Source organism: Rhinoderma darwinii, chromosome 2 (genome assembly GCF_050947455.1).
Source record: "Rhinoderma darwinii isolate aRhiDar2 chromosome 2, aRhiDar2.hap1, whole genome shotgun sequence".
NCBI classification, from domain to species: domain Eukaryota; kingdom Metazoa; phylum Chordata; class Amphibia; order Anura; family Rhinodermatidae; genus Rhinoderma; species Rhinoderma darwinii.
This window is the reverse complement of record NC_134688.1, coordinates 90,657,339-90,673,904: the sequence shown is the minus strand read 5'-3', so window position 1 is coordinate 90,673,904 and position 16,566 is coordinate 90,657,339. Positions and strand designations below refer to the sequence as shown.

The 16,566-nt window shown below is 42.6% G+C and overlaps 1 long non-coding RNA gene across 1 annotated transcript; it reads left to right on the top strand.

The window, feature by feature from the left end:
• Nucleotides 1-249: 249 nt before the first annotated feature.
• LOC142740703 (uncharacterized) lies at nt 250-11,620 on the top strand. Its single transcript, XR_012880856.1, has 3 exons — nt 250-329; nt 1,565-1,923; nt 11,538-11,620. It is a non-coding gene; the product is annotated as an uncharacterized LOC142740703 (long non-coding RNA).
• Nucleotides 11,621-16,566: the final 4,946 nt, after the last annotated feature.

Below are 16,566 nucleotides of genomic sequence, written 5' to 3'. Positions count from 1 at the left end.
TTAAATATTGGAAACTTTATTAATATTTAACAATGGCATCCTTGACACCAAAAGACATTACAAGACCACATGACACCTGAACATTCCATGCCATCACCAGGTCACATGACACCTGAACATTCCATGACATCACCAGATCACATGACACCTGAACATTCCATGACATCAGGAGTTCACATGACCCCTATACATTCCATGACATCACAATGATGTACTTGGTGTATGAAAACCATAGACTATTGGTTGGCTCATTTTTACATGAAGAGATTCAAGACCTCAGGAGAGCTCTCCACGTGACCAGGACCAAGAAAGGAAGAGAAGTCCTCCAGGTATGTAGGGAAGTTATACACCCAACATTTATGAGCTGACATATGTCCGTGCTGAGGAGATTCCAGTATCTGAACTTTCTCTATGACCATATGACCGGCGTTTCATCTTCCAGTCCCGGAGTATTGATTGATATCTACGTCTGCTATGAGCAGGAGTAGATTTGCTCCATATTTTGTGCCAATTTCTGCCATAAGTCATGCTAAATATTTTGGTCCATGAGGGGCCCCGCTCCCGCTGTGAAACCCCGCTAACTATTATTATCACTTATAAAAGTGATGAAATGTGTGAAAAGCTGCAACTATGGCGCAAATATGGCGTGCACCATAATGTGACATTTTATACGGAATAAAAGTGGCGTCGAGAATTTGATACGTTTCCCTCATTGGATTATTCATTTCTATTATCGTGTATATTTGTAATTACATATTTATTCTGGGTGATATGTATTCTGGGTGATATGTATACTGGATGATATGTATACTGGGTGATATGTACCCTGGATGATTTGTATACTGGATGATATGTATACTGGGTGATATATATACTGGATTATGTGTATACTGGGTGATATGTACACTGGGTGATATGTATACTGGGTGATATGTATACTGGGTGATATGTATACTGGGTGATATGTATACTGGGTGATATGTATACTGGGTGATATGTATACTGGGGGATATGTATACTGGGTGATGTGTACACTGGTTGATATGTATACTGGATGATATGTATACTGGGTGATATGTATACTGGGTGATATGTATACTGGGTGATATGTACACTGGCTGATATGTATACTGGATGATATGTATACTGGATAATATATATACTGGGTGATATGTATACTGGGTGATATGTATACTGGGTGATATGTATACTGGATGATATGTATACTGGGTGATATGTATACTGGGTGATATGTATACTGGGTGATATGTATACTGGGGGATATGTATACTGGGTGATATGTACACTGGGTGATATGTATACTGGGTGATATGTATACTGGATGATATGTATATTGGATGATATGTATACTGGATGATATATATACTGGGTAATATGTATACTGGATTATATGTATACTGGGTGATATGTATACTGGATGATATGTTACTGGATGATATGTATACTGGGTGATATGTATACTGGGTTATATGTATACTGGGGGATATGTACACTAGGGGATTGTAGTGAACATAAAACTGAATTGCATTTTTTTTTCTTCTAGAACAGAAAGTCTCATCAAATCAAAAGATAAAAGACACAAAGACATCAACTCAAGAATAAGACACAATCCTAAGATTAAGACACAATCTCAAGAATAAGACTCAATCTCAAGATTAAGACACAATCTCAAGACTAAGACACAATCCTAAAATTAAGACACAATCTCAAGAATAAGACTCAATCTCAAGATTAAGACACAATCTCAAGACTAAGACACAATCTCAAGACTAAGACAATCTCAAGAATAAGACATCATCTCAAGACTAAGACACAATCTCAAGAATAAAACACAATCTCAAGAATAAAACACAATCAAGAAATCATGGGAAGATTAAGACGTCATCACTAGACAGAGATCAGGTTAGAATAAAGGCGTTTTCACATAATCAACATTCATCACTTATCCTACAGGACGGGTGATAGATATCTGATGGCTGGAAGTGCGAGCGCTGGGACCCCAGTGATCACTAGAATGTAGGTCTATGTTTCCCCTGTGTACATGGAGTGTCAGTGCACATGCGTGACCACCGCCCCACTCACTGTCTACCGGACGGAGACCTCCGAGTTGCTCCATTGTCTGTCCTAACCTTAGTATAGCCAGGAAGGCGTACTCTGCAGTGAGAGGACAGGGCGTAGGGCTATGTCTCCATTTGGAATGTTCGACTTGGGAGACAGTTTTAGCTTCGTCCATTTTCTTGGCAGTGAATGGAGCAGTGGTCACTCCTGTGAACTATCGCTCTATTCACACCACTCCTGTGAACTATCGCTCTATTCACACAGGGGACTCGGGGACCTGCGTTCCTGTAAACGCTGGGGTCCTAGCGGTCGGACCTCCAGCCATCAGACATCAAACCATTTTGTTTGTGGGAAAACACCTATTTGATTTGGAGGGTTCATTCTTTTAGATTGTAAGCTCCTAGGGGCAGGGCTTAAGATTTGGTGGAACCCTTAGGAAATGGTGGGATCCTCTCCTTAGCGTTAGGCGTCCTGGTAATAATTGATTGTGAACTGTCAGAGAGGTTTCCTTTCGTTACATTGTAATGTAGACGTGTCACATTGTATTGTATGTTATAACCAGACTCTGCTTTATGTCCAGATGCAGTAGGCAGATGATCGATCTGATCCAGGGTGATCTCCGATCGCCACATATGGGGTCAGGAAGGAATTATTTTTCCCCTTAGAGACAGATCTCCGGGGGTTTTCTTCGCCTTCCTCTGGATCACTGGGTTGTGGCTCTTACCTCAGGACCTTACAATGACAATTGTCCTTTGTGACATTTGCTGGACGGTCAGATAGACTGTCACCAGGAGTTTACACTCCCCAGGTCCTGAATTAAGAACCACAACTCTCATCATTTAATAAAATAGAGAAAGTCATTCTTTTTTTGACACTTCTGCTTATTGCTAAAAACCATCGTCTCTCGTGTCGTTATTCTGCGGAATTCTTCCATAACACGGGTGTAATATAATAGAGAAGAGGGGGCAGATTTATGTAGACCAGCGTTCCATAGACCAGTCTGAAACCAAAGTGTCTTGGAATAAAGGGCGGCCACATTTCTAGAAGGTCCAGGTCTCTGAATAAATTTGGCACATTTTGGTCTGTCTTAGTGTCAGGAAAGAAAGCGAAGATTTACTCTACAATCTGCAGCATTTTCTGGGGTACGAATTACTAAATCTGTCAGACCTATGGCGGCCCCAGCCCTTTACAATTAACCCCGTCTAATGTTCAAAAGTAGAGAGATACTAGAAAAACTGCGGATTTTATCAAAGACTGCAGACTACCTAGTTCTGAGCAACATCTCTTTCCTAGGAGATGCCAGTACTCATGGCCACTCTGCTCTGCAGCGGCTTCTGGCATGCGCATGCGTGCTCGCGCCCGGCCTTAAAGTGCCAAAATCCATTTTTTCAACATTTTAATCCATTACGGCGTAATGTGTTACCAATGGTTTTCTTTGTGACTGTGGTCCCAGCTGCCTTGAGATCATTAACCAGTTCCCCCCGTGTAGTTTTCGGCTGAGCTCTCACCTTCCTCAGGATCAATGATACCCCACGAGGTGAGATTTTGCATGGAGCCCCAGATCGATGTTGATTGACAGTCATTTTGTATGTCTTCCATTTTCTTACTATTGCACCAACAGTTGTCTCCTTCTCACCCAGCGTCTCACTTATGGTTTTGTAGCCCATTCCAGCCTTGCGCAGGTCTACGATCTTGTCCCTGACATCCTTAGAAAGCTCTTTGGTCTTGCCCATGTTGTAGAGGTTAGAGCCAGACTGATTAATTGAGTCTGTGGACAGGAGTCTTTTATACAGGTAACCATTTAAGACAGCTGTCTTTAATGCAGGCACCAAGTTGATTTGGAGCATGTAACTGGTCTGGAGGAGGCTGAACTCTTAATGGTTGCTAGGGGATCAAATACTTATTTCTCTGTGCACAATGCAAATAAATATATATAATTTTGACAATGTGATTTTCTGTTTTTTTTTTAAATTTTTATATAACCTATCTCTCACTGATAAAATTAACCTAGCCTAAAAATTCTAGACTGTTCATGTCTTTGACAGTGGGCAAACTTACAAAATCAGCAAGGGATCAAATACTTATTTCCTTCACTGTATGTACTGAGCTTTGTTCTGGTGCTGTATATATGTACTGAGCTTTGTTCTGGTGCTGTATATAGGTTATGAGCGTGGTACTAGTGCTGTATATATGTACTAAGCTTGGTTCTATTGCTGTATATAGATTATTAGCTTGGTTCTGGCGCTGTATTAATGTACTGAGCCTGGATCTGGTGCTGTATATAGGTTATGAGCTTGGTACTTGCGCTGTTTATAGGTTATGAGCTTGTATCTGGTGCTGTATATAGGTTGTTAACTTTGTTCTGGTGCTGTATATAGGTTGTGAGCTTGGTTCTGGTGCTTTATATAGGTTATGGGCTTTGTTCTGGTGCTTTATATAGGTTGTGAGCATGGTACTGGCGCTGTATATAGGTTATGAGCTTGTTCTGGTGCTGTATATAAGTTGTGAGCTTTGTTCTGGTGCTGTATATAGGTTGTGAGCTTGGTTCTGGTGCTGTATATAGGTTATAGGCTTTGTTCTGGTTCTGTATATAGGTTATGAGCTTGGTACTGGCGCTGTATATAGGTTATGAGCTTGTTCTGGTGCTGTATATAGATTGTGAGCGCTGTTCTGGTGCTGTATATAGGTTGTGAGCTTTGTTATGGTGCTGTATATAGGTTGAGCTTTGTTCTGGTGCTGTATATAGGTTATGAGCTTGGTACTGCCACTTTATATATGTACTCAGCTTAATTCTGGTGCTGTATATAGGTTATCAGCTTTGTTCTGGTGCTGTATATAAGTTGGGAGCTTTGTTCTGGCTCTGTATAAAGGTTAAGAGCTTTGTTCTGGTGCTGAATATAGATTACGAGCTTGGTACTGGTGCTGTATATATGTATAAGCTTTGTTATGGTGCTGTATATATGTATGAGTTTAGTTCTGGTGCTGTATATAGGTTGTGAGCTTTGTTCTGGTGCTGTATATATGTATGAGCTTGGTTCTGGTGCTGTGTATGGGTTATGAGCTTTGTACTGGCGCTGTATATATATGTATGAGCTTGGTTCTCGTGCTGTATATAGGTTGTGAGCTTTGTTCTGGTGCTGTATATAGGTTATGAGCTTGGTACTGGCACTTTATATATGTACTCATCTTGATTTTGGTGCTGTATATAGGTTATGAGCTTTGTTCTGGTGCTATATATAGATTGTTAGCTTGGTTCTACCGCTGTATATAGGTTATGAGCTTGATTCTGGTGCTGTATATAGGTTATGAGCTTTGTTCTGGTGCTGTATATAGGTTGTGAGCTTTGTTCTGGCGCTGTATATAGGTTATGAGCTTTGTTCTGGTGCTGAATATAGGTTATGAGCTTGGTTCCGGCGCTGTATATATATGAGCTTGGTTCTGGTGCTGTATATAGGTGGTGAGCTTGGTTCTGGCACCGAATCTGTGCATTAGGTGGGAGATTTGTCACTGCTTACGGCTCACACCGCACTGTCCTCCACCCTTCTCACAGTGCACAGTGTAACTAAAGGAACACACGTAGGATATTGAACGTGTGCATATAGGTCTATACGTATTGGCTGAGTTTAATATAAAGAGTGCGGGTAGGTAGGTATATACATACTGTGGAAATCCAGTTAAACATTCTGGACAGGGAATTTCTTTATTTAGAATCCACTTTAATATTTGGGGTGTATGGAATATTGCAATCGTTTAATTTGATTATTTGAATAACTTTCCATGGTGCGGTACACCGAATGCCCCTCCCCCCGCGAATATGTATTTGTCGGCAAAACAGAGAACCTGTTGTTAAAAATTTGGATCACACCACTGACTATACTGACTGATATAATCCCTACTATACTGACTGATGTACTCACTACATCACACTATATACACCATCTCACTACTATACTGACTGATATAATCCCTACTATACTGACTGATGTACTCACTACATTACACTATATACACCATCTCACTACTATACTGACTGATATACTCATTACATCACACTATATACACCATCTCACTACTATACTGACTGATATACCTACTACATTACTCTATATACACCATCTCATTACTATACTGACTGATATACTCACTACATTAAACTATATACACCATCTCGTTACTATACTGACTGATATACTCACTACATTACACTATAAACTCCATCTCACTACTATACTGACTGATGTACTCACTACATTACACTGTATACACCATCTCACTGCTATACTGACTGATATACTCACTACATCACACTATATACACCATCTCACTGCTATACTGACTGATATACTCACTACATTACACTGTATACACCATCTCACTTCTATACTGACTGATATACTCACTACATTACACTGTATACACCATCTCACTGCTATACTGACTGATATACTCACTACATCACACTATATACACCATCTCACTACTATACTGACTTATATACCTACTACAATACACTATATACACCATCTCATTACTATACTGACTGATATACTCACTACATTACACTATATACACCATCTCTGTCTGCCTTTGCTTCGGAGGCCGGTGCGTCAGTCCATTAGCAAGCTAGGGCCACATGTGGGAAATTTAAAAAAACTGCAGTATCTGGGTAATAAATATTGAGCTGCGTTTCTCTGGTAAAACCTTTTGAGTTACAGAAAAAAAAATGGGGTGCAGTTTTTAAAATGGGGTGATTGCAGGAGTTTCTAATATATAAGGCCCTCAAATCCACTTCAGAACTGAACTGGTACCTATAAAAATAGGTTTTGGAAATTTTCTTGAAAATGTAAGAAATTGCTGCTAAAGTTCTAAGCCTTGTAACGTCCTAGAAAAATAAAAGGATGTTCAAAAAACGATGCAAACATAAAGTAGACATATGGGAAATGTAAACTAGTAACTATTGTGTGTGGTATTACTGTCTTCCTTACAAGCAGATACATTTAAATTTAGAAAAATGCACATTTTTGCAAATTTTCTCTGAAGTTTGGTGATTTTCACAAACAAATACTGGATTTATTGATCACATTTTTCCACTAACATACAGTACATTATGTCACGAGAAAACAATCTTAGAATCACTTGGATAGGTAAAAGCATTCCGAATTTATCACCACATAACGTGACACATGTCAGATTTGAAAAAATTGGCTGCATCGACAAGGCCAAAACAGGCTCAGTCCTGAAGGGGTTATGTAAATGTACAGTACCTATTCCCTGGATCTGAGAAGTGGAGGTTAGACTGCACATAGTTTTATTTAGCTGTTACAAAACACATTCTCTTTGGTATAGTCACACACTGCTGTTTTCATTGGTTTTTTGGTGCATTTTTTTGAAGCCACAACCAGAAGTGGATTAAAAAAACAAATATCTTTCATATGTTCTCCCCCCACTCCCCCACCCCATTCCCCGTTCTTTATAATGAAGTGGTTTCAAAACGGCATAAAAAAAAAACTGCACCAAAACAGCACTGTGTGAATAAGGCCTTAACAAGTGCAGGATGCTGTGTACAATCTTAGGTTTTAGTGTAAACAGCATTTAGGTAATTGTACATTTTTTTTGCACTATTAAATGACAAAACGCTGATGTGCTTGTGAGTGAGCAATGGTTGGCGTAGAGTGCTTTTCCTAAAGCAGCAAAGGTCGATTCAAAGAATTTATGCTGCACATCGACCAGGATCTTATCACACTAGGTACTTTGCAACTGTAAATTATTACATTATTTATGCGTGCAGTGTCTAAGGTCACTTGCTTATGGGGGGGACCTCAGTGGGCAGAGGGTAAAAGAAAAAGCAAAGGAAAAGGAAAAAATAATGGTGCAGTGTAAAGTTTTTACCTCAGACTGATATGTGATCGCAAACAGAGCTGACGGACAGAGACTCCGGTAAGGCTTCGTTCACATCTGCGTCAGGTTTCCGTCAGGGGAACACATGGACGGAAACCATAGCTTTCCGTTTGCATTGCCATTGATCTCAATGGTAACGCTTCCGCTGTTAATGGTTTCCGTTTGTCTCCATTCTGTAAGGTTTCCGTTTTTCCCTTCGGTGGAGTCAATAGCGTAGTCGACTAAACTATTGTTTGCATAAAAAAAAACCCAGAACTTACGGAACGGAGACAAACCAAAACCATTTGCAACTGAAGCATTACCGTTGAAATCAATGGTAATGTATACGGAAATCTATGGTTTACGTTCATGGATTCCCCTGACGGAAAGGTATGATGGAACTCCTGAACGGAACCCCGACGCAGATGTGAACGAAGCCTAAGAAGATGTAACCAAGCTCTAGTAAACTCCCAAAGATTGATGGCTGAGAGCTGAAGTGTACACAGGATTAACCCTGAAGGGTTAATGCTTCTCGGCAGTTTAGCGCCCAATAAGAGTATTTACAGCTCTGCTCACCCAGAGCCTGTGCTAATGTCACTAACTTTTGTTCCGATTTCTGTCTGGACAAATACACTGCTAGATATACCTGGTGCACGACCGACAGATTGAACTTCCCCAGCAATCGTGTAGCAAGTGGAATATGGGGCATGGAGCCAGAGTTTTAAATATTAGTTTAAAGTAGCCCTTGCTGGAGATCTGGGGCAGTAGACAAAAAATTCGGGGCATGAGTCCCAAGTGCCTGATGCTAACGATGCCCCTGCCTGCAGCACATGCCGTCCAAAGAAATGCACTACATTGTGGTGCGGTTCTTTGGGTGGAATTTCCCCTGCGGAAAGTGGCTGTAGAAAAAAAGTTCATACTTACCTTTGTCGTCAGGCCTTCTTGGATGATGCTGCCGCCCATGTGACCGCTGCAGCCTGTGATTGGCAGCAGCGGTCACATGGGATGAAATGTCATCCCAAGAGGCCGGGCTGAATAAAGAAGCAGGGAGTTCTGGGTAAGTATACGCTTGGCTATTTTTGCGGGTTTTGCATCCCCTTTGGAATCAAGGCCTCAGTGTATATGCTAGCTGCAATCAACTATAAGGCTATACAGTCTTGAACTAGCCATGAATAAGAGCATAGCCAGTGCTCGAAACGCGTAGGCTTATATCCATTTGCCATCTTAAACCACCTTGTCACTCTCCTGGTGTTCATTATACTTTCTTGCTTATATTCCAATAAAGTGGAAACCGTGTTTTCCCACATTTACTATCTTTCGCTGGATCGCCTCTTTCTTTTGTCTATACAGTTGAATACACTGCAAAATAAAATAAGAAATACACAGTGTCTTTTGGGGATCTCCTGTTTTGGAAAGTGTAGTAAACTATGCTTTTTAATCCCGTGTGTGTGACACTGGACATCTTTTTGGCATATGGTTGGCCAGTAATGTCTATTGGCATATTAGTGTATACATTGGAAGAGTTTTCTGATATGTACCCAGAAAGGGCAGAACAGTTGTGGTGTAAATGTGGCCTTAATCCATATGTACTTTGATATCCCTCGTGGGGGAGGCATAAAGCCAGAATTATCAAGTTTGTCAAGTTATAAAAGGGGCAATTCCGTATACAGCTATATTATGAAATTAATCAGCACAGAATTTTGGACCTTAACCCCTTAAGGACGCAGCCTAGTTTGGGCCTTAAAGAGGCTCTGTCACCAGATTTTGCAATCCCTATCTGCTATAGCAGCAGATAGGCGCTGCAATGTAGATTACAGTAACGTTTTTATTTTTAAAAAACGAGCATTTTTGGCCAAGTTATGACCATTTTCGTATTTATGCAAATGAGGCTTGCAAAAGTACAACTGGGCGTGTTGAAAAGTAAAAGTACAACTGGGCGTGTTTACTTCTTTTACTAGCTGGGCATTGAGAAGAGAAGTATCATCCACTTCTCTTCAGAACGCCCAGCTTCTGGCAGTGCAGATCTGTGACGTCACTCACAGGTCCTGCATCGTGTCGGCACCAGAGGCTACAGTTGATTCTGCAGCAGCATCAGCATTTGCAGGTAAGTAGCTACATGGACTTACCTGCAAACGCCGATGCTGCTGCAGAATCATCTACTGTAGCCTCTGGTGCCGATGTGTCCTCGCTCGTCTGACACGATGCAGGACCTGTGAGTGACGTCACAGCGTGATCTCTGGAGAACACGGCTGTGTCTGCACTGCCAGAAGCTGGGCGTTGTGAAGAGAAGTGGATGATACTTCTATACACAACGCCCAGCTAGTAAAAGTAGTAAACACGCCCCGATGTACGAACATAATACACGCCCAGTTGTACTTTTACTTTTCAACACGCCCAGTTGTACTTTTGCAAGCCTCATTTGCATAAATACGAAAATGGTCATAACTTGGCCAAAAATGCTCGTTTTCTAAAAATAAAAACGTTACTGTAATCTACATTGCAGCGCCTATCTGCTGCAATAGCAGATAGGTGTTGCAAAATCTGGTGACAGAGCCTCTTTAAGGCTCAGAGCCCATTTTTAAATCTGACATTTCCCTTTATGTGGTAATAACTTCGGAATGCTTAAACGCATCCAAGCGATTCTGAGATTTTTTTTTTCTTGTGAGACATTGGGCTTTATGTTAGTGGTAAAATTTGGTCGATATATTCAGTGTTTATTTGTGAAAAATTGCACAATTTAGAAAAAATAAGAATTTTTCAGAATTTAAATGCATCTGCTTGTAAAACAGATGGTTATACCACCCAAAATAGTTACTAGTACACATTTCCCATATGTCTACTTTAGATTGGCATCGTTTTTTGAACATTCTTTTATTTTTCTTGGGCGTTACAAGCCTTAGAACATAAACATCAATTTCTCATATTTTTAAGATTTTATTTTTAAGGTACCTGTTCAGTTCTGAAGTGGCTATGAGGGGCCTACGTATTAGAAACCCCCATAAAACACCCCATTTTAAAAGCTAGACCTCTCAAAGTATTCAAAACAGCATTTAGATTTTTTTTAACCCTTTATGCATTTCACAGGAAATAAAGCAATGTGGAGGTGAAATTTGCAAATTACATTTTTCTTGCTGAATTTCCGTTTTTTCCATTTTTTTTCAGTAACACAGAAGGTTTTACCAGAGAAACACTACTAAATATGTATTGTCCAGATTCTGCAGTTTTTTAGAAATGGCCCACATGTGTCTCTAGTGCGCTTGTGGACTAAAACTCAAGCCCCAGAAGCAAAGAAGCACCTAGTGCATTTTGGGGCCTCTTTTTTTTATTAGAATATATTTTAAGCAGCATGCCAGGTTCGAAGAGGTGTTGAGGTGCCAAAACAGTAGGAATCCCCTAAAAGTGACCCCATTTTGGAAACTACACCCCTCAAGGAATTAATTTATGGTTGTTGTTGTTGTTGTTACCATTTTGACCCCACAGTTTTTACACAGCACGTATTTGATTTGGGCTGTGAAATTTAAAAAAAATGAAATTGTTTCCAATAAAATGTCATTTTTCATCAAAATTTCTTATTTTCACAGGGAAAAAAATACCCAATTTTGTTGACTAATTTCTCCTGAGTGCAGCAGTTTGGGCCCATGGGAGGCCTCAGAAGAGAAGGAGCGCTGTGTGCTCTTTGGAGTGCAGATTTTGCTGGATTGGTTTTCTGGTGCCATGTCGCATTTGCAGAACCCCAGATGTATTGTGAGATTAAACTCCATCACTCTTGAGTTCCTTTTCTCCATAACAGAATTTGTCCAGGATTTATTCATATTTACAAAAATTACCGATCGGGAGAAATTCCACATACAATGGTTTGATGTACAGAAATCTAAAATGGCTGTGAATGGAGCCTTTATTTAGAGGTTCATGCCTTCACTTAAAGGGAAGGTGTCATGATTTTTTTTATTATATTGCTTTTAATATAATGTAAACAAAAATTGTATTTATGTAAAGGATCTGCCAGGCACTGCGGGGTTAACTCCCAGAACTAATCAGTCAGCACCTGAGAATACATCCCTGAGACTGACTCCTGCTTCCACCATTCAGGCTGGCAGGCTTAGGAGTGGGAGAGCCTATCGTAACCTGGCCAGACTCAGCTAGCTCCCGCCCTCGGTCTATTTAAGCCTGCACTTCCTGTCCCTCGGTGCTTGTTATTGCTTTTGTTTCCTTCCTTGTGGTTCCTGGCCCAGCTACAGCTCCTGCTATTTTTGATCCTGCTCCATACCGACCCTGGCTTACCGACTACTCTTCTGCTTTTCGTTTTGTACCTCGCACACTCCTGGCTTGACTCGGCTCGTTCACCACTCTGGTTGCTCACGGTGTTACCGTGGGCAACGGCCCCTTTTCCTTGCTTGTGTTCCTTGTATGTTTGTCGTGTTTGTCGTGCACTTACTGAGCGCAGGGACCGCCGCCCAGTTGTACCCCGTCGCCTAGGGCGGGTCGTTGCAAGTAGGCAGGGACAGAGTGGCGGGTAGATTAGGGCTCACTTGTCCGTCTCCCTACCCCCTGCCGTTACATAATAACAAGCCCCGAGGGACAGGAAGTGCAGGCTTAAATAGACCGAGGGCGGGAGCTAGCTGAGTCTGGCCAGGTTACGATAGGCTCTCCCACTCCTAAGCCTGCCAGCCTGAATGGTGGAAGCAGGAGTCAGTCTCAGGGATGTATTCTCAGGTGCTGACTGATTAGTTCTGGGAGTTAACCCCGCAGTGCCTGGCAGATCCTTTACAGTACCCCCCCTTTTATGAGGGGCCACCGGACCCTTTCTAAGTGGACCTGGCTTACTGGGGAAACACAGGTGGAACCTCCTGACCAATACCCCAGCGTGAACATCCCGGGCGGGTACCCAAGTCCTCTCCTCGGGCCCGTATCCTCTCCAATGGACCAGGTACTGGAGGTCTCCTCGAGGGAGCCAAGGACGGGGAGCAGCGTTTGAGGAGGGAGGCATGAAACACGTCGTGTATCCGAAAAGACGGGGGTAACTCCAGCCGGAAGGAGACAGGATTGAGGACCTCAATGACCTTATACGGCCCAATAAACCGGGGAGCAAACTTCTTGGACGGAACCTTGAGACGCAAGTTCCTAGACGACAACCACACCAGATCCCCGACCATAAACAGGGGGTTAGCAGAACGTTTTTTATCAGCCTGAGTTTTTTGTACGCTCTGGGACACCTCTAGGTTTTTCTGAACCTGGGCCCAGACTGTGCACAGTTCCCGATGAACGACCTCTACCTCAGGATTGTAATTTTGGGTTTAATCCACGGTTCTCCTCCGTTTCACCTGGTAGTTCCAACAATCCTGAGGTAGAGGTCGTTCATCGGGAACTGTGCACAGTCTGGGCCCAGGTTCAGAAAAACCTAGAGGGACCGCCGCCCAGTTGTACCCCGTCGCCTAGGGCGGGTCGTTGCAAGTAGGCAGGGACAGAGTGGCGGGTAGATTAGGGCTCACTTGTCCGTCTCCCTACCCCCTGCCGTTACAATTTATTTGTGTTGTCACTTTCTAGTTTTTAATGTATTCATACTTTTACTTCTCTATGGGGGCTGCCATTTTTATTTTCATCTCTGTATGTGTCGACTAACGACACATACAGAGATGGAATACAACAGCTACAATGCATAGGGCACAATGAATGGCTCGAGTCCATTACCTCTGCTATCTGGCTCTGTACTGCGCAGACGCAGGTCAGAGTCACACAGCAGAGAAGCTGTTTGTAGGGAGATAGCAGGCGCCATTATGAAGACCAGCTACACTGCAGGTAAGTAATTTCTATTATATTTTTACGTTTTTTGATGTCTTTTTTTTTTCTTCCACATGGTGGAAAGTATTAAAAATGAAATAATACTTTGACATGTTTTCCTATGTTGGCCACCAGAGGGAGCACTTCCCAGAATTACAGCAAGGTGAATAAGGCAAAGCAACCTGACTCACAGCTGCCGTAAATGTGGGAGGGAATCTCACCCCCCCCCTCCTACAAGCCAGGAAAAGGTGTATTCAAATTGCTAAGCAGTGTCCGGCTGTCATATTGGGTGTGATTCTGCAGCTGGCAGAAGCTATAGGACACACCAAAAGGCTAAGGCTCTGTTCACATGCTTACTAAACAAAGGGAAAACAGCTCCTGATTTTCAGCCTTTTTTTTAATCAAACTCGCGTTTTTGGCGTCGTGTTTTACGACCGTTTTTGGAGCTGTTCTTCTATAGAGTCAATGAAAAACGGCCCCAAAAACGTCCCAAGAAGTGATATGCACATCTTTTTGGCGGGAGTCTTTTTTACGTGCCGCTTTTGGAAAACGGCCGCTTAAAAAACACCCCGTCGGAACAGAACGCCGTATTTCCCATTGAAACCAGAGGGCAGATGTTTCTAGGCGATCTGCTTCCGATTTTTCAGCCGCTATACAGCCCCCCCTGTAGGTAACGCTATACAGCCCCCCTGTAGGTAACGCTATACAGCCCCCCTGTAGGTAATGCTATACAGCCCCTCCTGTAGGTAACGCCATGCAGCCCCAACACCCCAAAAAAATCCGACCTACAGTGTGTCCTACAAAAGACATGTATCCCCCATCCACAGGATAGGGGATACATGTGTGATCGCTGGCAGCGATAGGGAGAACGGGGGACCCAAAGTCCCCTGAAGTTCTCCATGACTAACCTCTGACTTCCAGGGTCTGTGTCTGCAGCTCAATAAAAATGAAAGGAGTGCTGGTCACGCATGTGCACAAGCGCGACTGGCGCTCCATTCATTTCTACGGAGCTGCCGACACAGACCCCGGAAGTCCGAGGTTTGTGATGAAGAACTTTAGGGGAATTTCAGTCCCCCGTTCTCCATATCAATGCCAGCGATCACACATGTATCCCCTATCCTGTGGATAGGGGATACATGTCTTTTGTTTAATGGCAGAGCGGGGAGATACCTCCCTGCTCTGCCGTAGTGCTCAGTGGCGTTACGCTGTAGCAGCCATAGCGGCTGCTAGCGGAGCCTCCGGCCATGGTGGGGGCCCGTGCCAGCGGGCGACACGGGCCCCCTCATGCCGCGGGGCAGCTACGGCTGCTACAGCGGTAGTTAAGCCACTGATTGTGTCCTTCCTTATCCCCCTCTTATAGCAGACTTTGCACCTCTTTTGACTTTTTCCCTTCTTGCCAGTTTGGGGAACTTCTCCTGGAAAGTGTTGCCCTGGTACGATGCGTATGGCCTCGCTTCCAGAAGTACTGGGTGTCCCCCTTCTTGGTCCCTAAAGATTAGGTTCTTGATAACCACCTCTTGAAATTCCAGGAAAGTTCCCCTCTGGCCTGTACATCGACGTAGCACGTACACATTGTACAATAAAATACTTTTTGTAAAAAATAATTTACTTTTTGTGTTGCCATGTTCTAAGAGCCATAACTTTTTTATTTTTCCATCAAGAAATCCGTGTGAGGACTTCTTTTTTGCATACTGAACTGTAGTTTCGATCAGTACCAGTATCAGTATTTTTAGGTACATGCGACTTTTTGATCTGTTTTTATTCCATTTTTTGGTTTATAATTTTCTTTTATGGCGTTCACCGCGTGGGATAAATAGCTAAATAATTTTGTAGTTCAGGCTGTTGCAGACGCGGAGATACCAATTATGTATAGTTTATTTGTTTATTTATTTTTATTAATAATAAAGGACTGATAAGGGAAAAATAAGTTTTTTTACCTTAAAAACTTTTATTTTCTTATTTTTACACAACTTTTTTTAACTTTATTACTTTGTCCCACTAGGGGACTTGAGGGCAGGAGGCCCTGATCGCAATTCTAATACACTGCACTATATGCGTAGTGCAGTGTATTAGAGCTGTCAGCTACTCGCTGACAGCAAGCATAGTGGGTCCTGAGTTTGTCAGGACCCACTAGGCTTCCGTAGATGGCATAGTCAGACACCATTGGTAGGCGTCTGGTTGCCTAGCAACCATCGCTGCCCGCTATCAAGTAGCGGGCCGTCGATGGTCGTTTAACCCCCTAAGAAGCCGCGATCGCTATTGAACGTGGCTTTTAAGGGGTTAATCAACGGGGACAGAGCGATCGGTCCCCACTATAGGAGCTGCGGCAACCGCTGTACAAGGCAGCAACTGTTACAGCTCCTGTATGTGTCGGGAAGACGTACTATTCCGTCATGGAGCGCGAACACTATGGTTACCATGACGGAATAGTACGTCACTGAGCGCGAAGGGGTTAAATAAAAAGGCATAGTACCTTTGGCAGAGCTCTTATTGGTGGGTGAGTGGTCCATTGGGCCCTACGATTTCTGCTTATGCCCCTGATTTATATAGTATACTGGTCGCAAAAGATTTGATCCTAGCACGTGTCCCCTCTTCTGACGTGTCTGTTTTAGTAGATCATTGTATTCTCCATGAAAGAATAATCTGGAGAATATTTTCTTCGTACTCTACGCTGTGCCGTTCCTCTGTTATTCCTCCTAGAAATGTATAAATAAATTGACAAGTAAGTTGTCATAGGGGCATGTGCCTATAGCCCCACTCTGTCAGCACTGATTGGACAGTATCGTATCAGACTGTGTAGGGTAGGGGCGTTGTTAGGTTCTTAAAATATCA